This window comes from Bombus flavifrons, chromosome 9 (genome assembly GCF_040668555.2).
Source record: "Bombus flavifrons isolate JBK064 chromosome 9, iyBomFlav1_principal, whole genome shotgun sequence".
NCBI classification, from domain to species: domain Eukaryota; kingdom Metazoa; phylum Arthropoda; class Insecta; order Hymenoptera; family Apidae; genus Bombus; species Bombus flavifrons.
In genome coordinates, this window is record NC_138450.1 from 14,655,313 (window position 1) to 14,665,000 (window position 9,688).

The 9,688-nt window shown below is 38.1% G+C and overlaps 1 protein-coding gene across 1 annotated transcript in view; it reads right to left on the reverse strand.

Moving 5' to 3' along the window:
• Positions 1-1,750: 1,750 nt before the first annotated feature.
• LOC138183667 (protein muscleblind) overlaps positions 1,751-9,688 on the reverse strand; it is a 401,637-nt gene continuing 393,699 nt past the window's right edge. Inside the window, exons 11-12 of the transcript XR_011174114.1 lie at positions 2,906-2,990; positions 1,751-1,890 (exon numbers count right to left, since the gene is read on the reverse strand). The gene's annotated coding sequence lies outside the window, so the exon portion shown is untranslated. The remainder of the gene's footprint in view (positions 1,891-2,905; positions 2,991-9,688) is intronic.

The following is a 9,688-nucleotide window of genomic DNA, read 5'->3' on the forward strand; positions in this document are numbered from 1 at the left end:
AGCGTATTCCCTCGTTTTACTCTCGCGAATATTCGCCTTTCTGTCTAGAAAATGTGTCTCGCCATGAACTGCCAGCTACGTCGTCTCGTTTCTTTTACCCGTTTTCGATCAGCAATCGCGTGGAAGAACATAGAAATCTCGAATCCAACAAGACACTCGAGGCAAATGGAAGTTTTCAAAGGAAACGTGTGCTTTTGAAAACTAGTTGCAAGGTATTTTCAAATTAAAAGATACTTCCAAGTGGATGTAGCTAAGAAATCGATAAATGGAGAATACGATTTAAAAAATATAACGAGTTTTCAGGAAAAACGGAGATTTGGTTTGAAAAATTTGACGGTCAAATACTCGGCAGAAGTACGAAGACTTGAATCTTCGTTACCTCGTTACCTTCGGCAATTCTATCGTAAATTAAGTATCGGAAATTCGATAACAGTCGCTTAGAAACGAATTACATATGGAATAATCAAAGTTTGGAAAGCAGGGTCAGTTAACTCGTGCGATACTTAAATTTCAAATGAATAAAAACGCTTAAAAAGCAGAAATTGTCAAAATCCACTTGCTCTCTTAGCGAGCTAGACTAGACAGGTTTCTGACTCTCTTTCATGGAAGTCTAAGTGAACGAAGAAGGAAAGAAGGCAAGGTTAAGGAAGACCTCGTGTACTGGCACTCGATCGTGACGTGTTTCGAGCATCCTCTCGAGGACGTTTCTCTCGCTGACGCGACGCGACTTGGCTGATTTTCAATTTCAACGACCACTCGATATGTCTGCTTCAGTCAGAAATACCGTATCCTCTTTTTCTGACCAATTCGCACGAACGAAACGCTTTTATCGTCTCGGCGTGGAGAAATTTTCGTTCTCGCGAGATAATCGGCTAACCTCGACTCTCGAACAGTAAATTACGCTTCGTGGCGACTAAACGCGCAAATAATCTACGAATGGTCTGCCAGAAATCGATAGTAAATTTCCATCCATTGGGAGTGAAGCTCGCAGAATCGCTTTGACGAGGGAATTGTTTCTACGAACGAATTTAATTTCGTGCGTTTCTTCTTTTTCATCTTCAAGGGACGACATGAGAAAGAGAATGGCCAGGAAGAGAAACGAATTCGTACAGTTCCTTTTTCAACTCGTGAAACGACGAACGACGATTTCATTCCTCTGTCCGACCTTTCCTCTTTGATTCGCGTTTGATACGCTAGCCTTTTCTCCTGATCTCTATCTGACTCGACGAAAACCTACGCATTGGAGGAGATTCGCAGAGGAGGATGAAATAGAATCGAAACTCGGTTCTTTCGATGTCGCTAACAACGACGACGACGACAACGGCGACGACGACGACGACGATGACGACGACGACGACGACGACGACGACGACGACGACGAAGAGAACGATGAGGACGAAAACATTGAAACACACATTCCCCTTGATACGTCTCTCTTTTTCTTTTTGTTCTCGTCGATCTTGTTCAACGATCAGGATGATCGTGATCCGGCAAAACCTGCGCTTGACAAGCTCTTGTGTTTGTTCGTTTTCTGGTAGTGCCTCTTTCTCGTTCTCGTCTTTGTTCGTTACTTGTTTTTTTTTTTGTAGTTTTCTTTTTGTTCTTTTTTTGTCCCTTTTTTTCTTTGTCAAGTCCCTTTTTTCCGCTCTCTAGCTTCTGTTACTGTATCACTCTTGTCTGTCGGTTCCTTCTTGCTCGCCTCGTCGTGAATTACATATATCCGCTAAACGAGAAGGAGTAACTAGGGTGTCGCAGGCGATGTGATCGCCATCAGAGGTGCTGGCGGCAACGCGACCGGTATGTGATAATATTTACACTGGGGCCGCATGCACGCGCCCTTCACTGCGTCCCTGCACACGGTCACGCGATTCTCGATCACCTCCACGTTTCCTGGAAATGTTCAAACGGTCATCGATTAGACATGTGGAAAAATCGATAACAATTTTTGGTGGATTTTAATGTGTCGATGTTCTTTGTATAATGACGCTTTATGATTAGCTAAGGATATCTGCAAACGTTCGCTTTCGCTTGTAATTTCTTTTTCCATGATGCCAAGGTATTATACTACGTTAATTATAATTATATATGTAATATTTATACTATTTATAAAATGGATATATATATATATCTAATAAGATGGTATTATGATTATACGATAAACATTACGATTATTTCTTTCTTTTTGAAATTCTTAGAGTTTTCTAACTTTTTGCGGTCATTCCTGGAATTTACAGACTATTCACGAGCAGTTTAGCAGTAAACTATCATTTTTATTAGTCGCGGCTAGCTAGTCTAGTAATTCGTGACTTTGACGAAGTTACGTGCAGTTGGAAACAGCGGTGACCAATAGATCTGTCATCCGTCGCACATTACGAGCATGATTGTTTTGTGGCGAATGCGCGGTCGTCAACTGCAAAATGGCTGCAAAATACAAATGCTGTTTGGCCGGCCATTCGATACGATATCTAGACCGGCACAAATACACCGAGCTGGAATATACATAATTTGAGAAATTCGTACATTCTCTTTACATCGAATCGGTTTTAAAGTAATATTTTAATTGGAAAATCTAATTAGTCGATTCTTTTTACCTCCTGCCACTGAATCTTCAAATTCTTTAAACTCATATTTGAACAAAAAGATTATATTTCAACCAAAGTCTTTTAATCTCGCTGATAACGCGGAATAACAACCTATGGCATTGTACTCACCATCTTGCGTCGCTGAAAGAAAATTCAATTAATCGTTCAACGGAATAAAAGCGCAACGGAATAAGAATAAGAAGAGAAACGAAGGAACTGTTAAAAAAAAAAAAAAAAAGGCAAAGGAACGATAAGCTTCGATGTTCAACGAAATCGCCGCAAGTTCCCGAGAGGAACTGCGGCAAATGGCGCCGGAAACTCACCGTCACTGAGATGGATAAACTTGCAGGCGGGACGGTTGCACACTTGTCGATTAAAATCTTGGCACACCGGGAGGGTGTCCAGTAACTGAAAGAAAATGTGCCAGGTATTTTTATAAAACGGATAGTTTCGAGATTCACGCGAACAATAGTTACAAGGAAAAGGAGGGAAAAAAAAACAACTTTCAACAGTGTCTCGCATCAGTCGTTCTTCACAAGCAGACGCCATTCGCGCGTTTCCACAAACAGAGCGAAGACAAGTGTCTTGTCTTTCTCTCACAGAGACACCCACACGCACACATGTTCTTTGAAAATCATTGAACACACACATTCAAACTCATTTCAGTGTTAGAGCATATTCACGGTACATTACATGCTCTAAAAAATCGGATCGTATATGAATATTAATTAATTGCTACTGGCACACGAATAATCGACCGAGCGTGATAGATCTTGTACGATTTGAACGATTCTTTTTTTTCTGGTTCGTCTGGTTTGAAAAATAGTTATTCGCGGAGGTCGATTGTTCGTGCAGATCGAATTAAGAAGAAAATTTGCAGTAGAACTTTTCTTTTTCAAACTGGTCATTCCCTACTTTCTCTATCGTGAGTCGAGACATTGTACTCTATGAGACTGATTACTTCTTTACTTTTTCATTCGGCATCGACGTGAAGCAAGTCGATCATTAGCTTGCTACTACCGTGATCGTTCTTACGACACGACACGACACGACACGACACGACACGATACACGTTCATTGAAAGAATTGGTGTGATTCGAATGGGCGAGAACAAAGGACTCGTTTCACTTTTCTATGCGAACTGTTTTTCACCCGTGAGTCTGTAACATATATGTAACAATTTTATCTATCTGTTTTTTGCCATCTTTTCTCTATTCGATTTTCTCTTTTTTCTCAACATTCCCAACACTTTGTGTGCAAGGAGCGTGCCTATAAACGAGGATCGTTTGATTCGCAAATTTTCATCACGAGACATTCGACGTAGGAATTATTGCGCTAGAAAAAAACTGTATCTTGCTGAAAGTCGATTTTCAGTTACTTTACGTGGTAAAAATGAAATAAAATGAAAATGTAATATATCGGTATTCGTTCTTTACGTAAGAAAGAGCTAATCAATTTGCGAATCAGGTGTGGAAGCCCTCTTCTCAGCGGGCCATTCAGCACAATGACTAGACTGAAGTATTAGTGTTAACAAAATCTGTGTATGGAATACAGGAAGGCAACGAGCATCGCTCGTCTAAGCTGTTCCCTTTCTTTTTTCGATTCTTTGACTGGGAACCGAGGGTGCTAAACAGTGACTTTAAAACGCAAAAACCTGGCTGCAGCAAGATGAAAAAACAACAATCGTAATACGTAAATTGGTGTGCATGTATATATATAATATGAGCGTGGCTGAACAACACACGAGAATATATCCTTCACTACTTTTTCTTTCTTTCGTACAAGCTCTGATTAGTCGAAATACGTTTTTACGATTTCTTCGGTTTCACGAGTTTCGCAGAAATTTGAACGAGAACGACAAACTTTGAGAAAATATTTCTCAAATACCAAGATAAAAAAATTAAAAAATTGGTAAGAGAAAAAGACACGAAAAAATGCCAGTTCCAGATTATCAAAACGAAAAATGTGAATTACAAGAAAAAAAAAAAAAGAAAACAAAAAGAAAAATAGAGTCAATAAACGAAGGAATTTTCGAACGATGAAAATAAAAAATAAAAAGGCTCAGGTGAAGCGAGACATTTCTACCCAACTACGTTACTATCCGTTCCTTTGATTACCCCCGAGCGAAAGATGTTATGCATATTATATGTACACACACACACATAGAAACACACACGTACACTCGTATCTAGGGAAAGATTATCGATGTACATATGTATATATATATGTATATATATATATATACGTATACACACATATATATATATATATGCCCGAGAGAATATATATATATGAATATAGACAAATGCAGCAAAAAAAAAAAAAAAAGAAAAAATAGATTAAACATCAAATTCCAGAGAACTGGTATTGGTGTTAGCAAAAAACGTTAGGTCAGAAGCAGTTAACAACCTACCAGAGACAGAGTATTATGTATATGAAATAAAAAATGAGAGATAATTAAAAACAAACAAAACAAAGAAAAGAGAAAAATAAAAACAGAGGGGGATCAACGAGAATAAAAACAACGAAATCAATCGTTTAAATAATGGATCGTAATGATAATTGTCGCGAGCGAAAGTAATAGTACCATAGGCTCACCATAAAAGCGTGCAAAATATACTTGTAACGAAAAAGATTAAGATAAACAAATGCTGAACTTGTACTGACAAAAAAAAAAAAAAAAAAGAAAAATAAGAAAAGCGGCGACTGGAATTAAATTACGTACTCTTCTCTCGTCACGAAGCGATCATCGATCGAATTTTTCTCGCGTGTTATGCAATTGGAAATTGACAACCAATTGGAAATTGCTACAGAGAATAAAATAAAAAAAAAAAGAAAAATGGAAAATTATGGATAACGAAGAACCTTTGCGCGAGAAACAAGACATAATAAGATGGTAACAACGAATAATGGTACAGATATAGAGTAACGAGACTAATCGTCAATCGTAATAATCAGAAGAATAACGATAACAAGAGTAAGAATAATAACTATGTAATAACTTTTGCAACTGCGTAGAGATAATTTGCTACAAACACAGAGTCTGGTCATGCAAATAATGGCCCGGGAGAAGGGGGGTTGGTTCATTCTGCTTGGGTGATCGATTAGAGTCGCGATTTTCGACGTTATATTTCTTTTTCTTTCACGAAGATCGTGTCCCTTTCACGCGTTATCTCTCGATCGAACAGACAGAATTCTAGCAGTGAATTTTCCCGAAAAAACGAATAAACACGAGGAAAAGGAAGGAAGTAAACCCCCTCCCTCTAAATACGATTAAGGAAAATCGTCTAATCGATAATACGATATGTGGATCGCGATGATCTTAACTCGGATATACTCGTTGTACGTACTTCCAAAAGGATGATAGCGCGATATACCTAATTATATTTCGTACTGTCTAACATCTACTTTAAACTACCTTAGGTAGTAAAAACTTGCGAGTGAAATAAATGAAACGAATTTTGTTGGTACGACCGATCGATCGATTCGTTCGAGGGGAGGGGGATCGCGCAGAGACAACGGAGCCCCTCCTCATCACCCAAGCAATTCGTGTGCTGCCAAAAGCCGACTTGAGAGGACCGCCGAAAGGGTTTTTGGTTCGCGTGCGTGAATTACGAGATTTATAGACACACACATCCACTCACTACTAAAGCTACGAGAAATGAAAAGTAAATATAGATAGAGAATATATAGAATAGATAGACACAGGGGAGAGACAAAGAAAGGTGGTAAGATATCCATCGGTGGACGAGAATATCATCCACGCCAGCGAACCAAACCGCCCGTTGGTGGCTGGACAAAAGTCAGCGGTTATTGGCATTCGTATAAAAAATGTGGAGATGGGATGTCGTAAAAGCTGTCAAATTAATAATATTCTACTGCAAATAAGTTCAACGCTAGGTCAACTGCGACTCCGCAACCATAACAATAAGAGCTAATTATGCTCACGAATAAAAGTGTAGGTTCAATCATAGAGAATACAACGTATGATTGAACGTTAAATAGAGACAGAGTATTAAAACGAAAAACAAAAAACAAAAAAGAGAAAAACGTCTACCCGACTCGAAGAGAGAGATCGCGAAAAGTAATGCTAACAAAATGGCGATCGACGCTGCGGATCGTCTCACGTTCTTTCTTTCTTTCTTTCTCTTTTTTCTTCTATGTACTCGCTAGAAAGCTTTGTCAACGTGTTCTCTGCGTTTTGCGCGTTGATAAATAAAAAAAAAGAAAAAAAAAAGAAGAAAAAGGAGATACGCTACAGCGAGAAACCTGTGCCCGCGGCCACGCGTTTTCGATTCTTGGCCCCGTAGTCTGATTTTGTTTTATTTTTTCCTTTTTTTACCTATCGTTTTCCCGGTTACGTAATGCGTCAGAAGCTCTCTATGCAAGCGACAGGATTGTTCCGTGTTTTCGATTGGCGACAGCGGTAAATTAGAATGGTCTGGAGAGCGTTCAGAGAGCGGGGAAAAAAGTGTTGCACGTCACGTGGAGAATCGTTTTGAAAATTCAAAAAGCTGTTACTATCGCGATGGCACTTTTTTCCTCTTTTTCTTTTTATCTGCTCTTGTTAAAACACGCGTGTTCTGCGCGGTTCAATTTAGAGGATCACGCCATTGTCGTTTTTATAGAATTCAACTTGATTGTTTTGAAAGAACCGTATAGGAGGGTTGGAAACGTAGGAAATGATGATATTTGTCGTACAACTGTAAAAGGAGTGATTCCTTCGAAATTGATCGAACATTTTTCTTAATGAAATTTTCTTGCGCCAATCTTTCTTCTCGAGAAAATCAATTGCTTTCCGTGTACTTTGCTAACATATTAACATCGCATCGTCTCGTATCTCCAAGATACAATGTTCCTTGCAAGAAAATTTTATCTTATATCGTCGACTCGTGTTTCCATAAAGAATCACCACTTTTATCAATTGCGCAATCAATTCAATCATATCCTGCCAATATCGTAATATAGACACGCGAGTTTCGAGGTGGCTCGATGAAATTCGAAGCAACACGCAACCGATGCTAATACAGGGACTATATACTAATATTAATATACATGCAATACACGTTCGGACATTACGTAACAACGGTCCATAACCGTGAGAAATTTTTCTAATGCGATTAAAAAATTAATTAAAAAAAAAAAAAACGATAGATGCATAGAAAAGGGGCGAAGAGACAAATTGATCGAAGTACTGAAGCGTTTTAGGGTAAAGAGAAAAAATATACAGGGTGCTTTAAGGTAAATGCTATTTGAGATAGTTTGCAAACTAACGGTTGTATAATGGTAAATGGCAAAAAAGACTGGATTTTTCTTTACTTATTTACGAGAAAGATGAATAATGGCAAATAAATAAAAAGCACAAAATTCGATTTTCTTTTGCCTGACAAAATATTTTTTCTTTTCTTACATATAATAATCTTCGTTTATCCGTTGTAAATCCATTATAAATCAAAGTTAAGTAAAAAAATATATACATAACATTCTATGTAGAGATATGAAATGAACTTTGGGACAACATAAAAGAAAGGACAAGTAAAATAATCAGTTTCACCCTCTCCGTCTCTCTCTGTACAAAAACGATAGAGACATTAGTTTAAATATTGGTTCAAACACCACTATTCTCAAAGCACCCAATGCTCTTCAAATGCGTATCCCGACAATAAGGTCCACAATTAACGCGCAACGTTAATGAAAGAAGCGTAATCAAGACAATGGCATGATAGATATAATAATAATAATAAATATGTATGTATATAATATAACAATAACAATATATATATGTATATAATCTATATAATATATACATATATGGCAAAGTCGTACTAATTACTGAATAAGAAGCGTGCATCTCTTTCTTCGTGAATAAGGTTTTCTTTGTTTAAGGGGGAGTGACGACAACGCTTTCGAAATAGCATAATAATAATAACGATAATAATAATAATAATAATAATATTTATCGACGTAATAATAATAATAATAATAATAATAATAATAATAGACAAACACCAGATAAGGCAGTGGTTATTCGCAGTTATAGTTGCGGTGAGCAGTCGTGAGGGAGATGCCCCCAAAAGCTACGTGTTAGCCAAAGTTACCGAAGGTTCAGGTATCACGTCCGATCGTTCCAGTTCTTTTCCGAAAATTATAAGAAGCAAGCTAACAACAATTCCTATGTAAAACGTAACAAACCGAATGGTAAATAAATAGTAAAAAGAAACTTCAGAGCGATCGAACGTCTCCCTCCCCCCTGTTAACCTTGAAGGTTAGCAGCATTAAAAGTTCGGGCTTGCATCAAAGCACCAAGACGATCTGCATGAATGTTAAACAATTTCTTTTAGTCGCGAGACCGTGGACAGGAGATCGTCGTGGGTTTCGTTGAGATCTAGCGAAGTCTCCATGCCGTAGGCGGCCGCCTAGTTTCTTGCTATACCACAAAAACACCATAGGTAGGACTAATACGTGGCTCTCCTGGTCATACCGACAGGATCGTTATTGACAAACAAGAGATTAAAAAGGAACATAAAAAAAGAGAAAAAAAAAACATAAAAGTGAGAGGTAACACAGGCACATTACCACGCATGCATTTCGAATTTCGTTTCACCTGTTCAATCACCGTCTGGCGCTTCTAATGCAGACCCGAGACTGGGTAAAAAACTGGTTACAATAATGAGTCTACCTGTCCGCAGCTGTCTGTGTAGACGACACAGTGAGCGTTTTGGGGGACCACTTGGGCCCCGACAGTGGCTAAGGCTGCTAAGGCGATCCACATGCAGCAAACGAGGCAGTGTTCGGTACGGTTTTTTTTATTATTATATATTTTTTTGAAGTATTTGGTAGCAGTAGTTTTTTTTTTATTATCATTACATATATTATTATTTTGTATATATATATTTTTAAATTTGATTTGGTTTGATTTGGTTTTTGGTTTTATTCGTGGTTTTTCATTAGCAGTCGATCGAATTCGGTGGAGAAGGCACCAAAATCAAAGTGAAGTACGCCGAACGTGCCCTCGGAGCACCCAGGTACATGTACACGGAAAAAAAAGAATTCGAGTATGTTGTAGGTAATAGTAGTAGTAGTAGTAGTGGTAGTAGTAGTAGTAG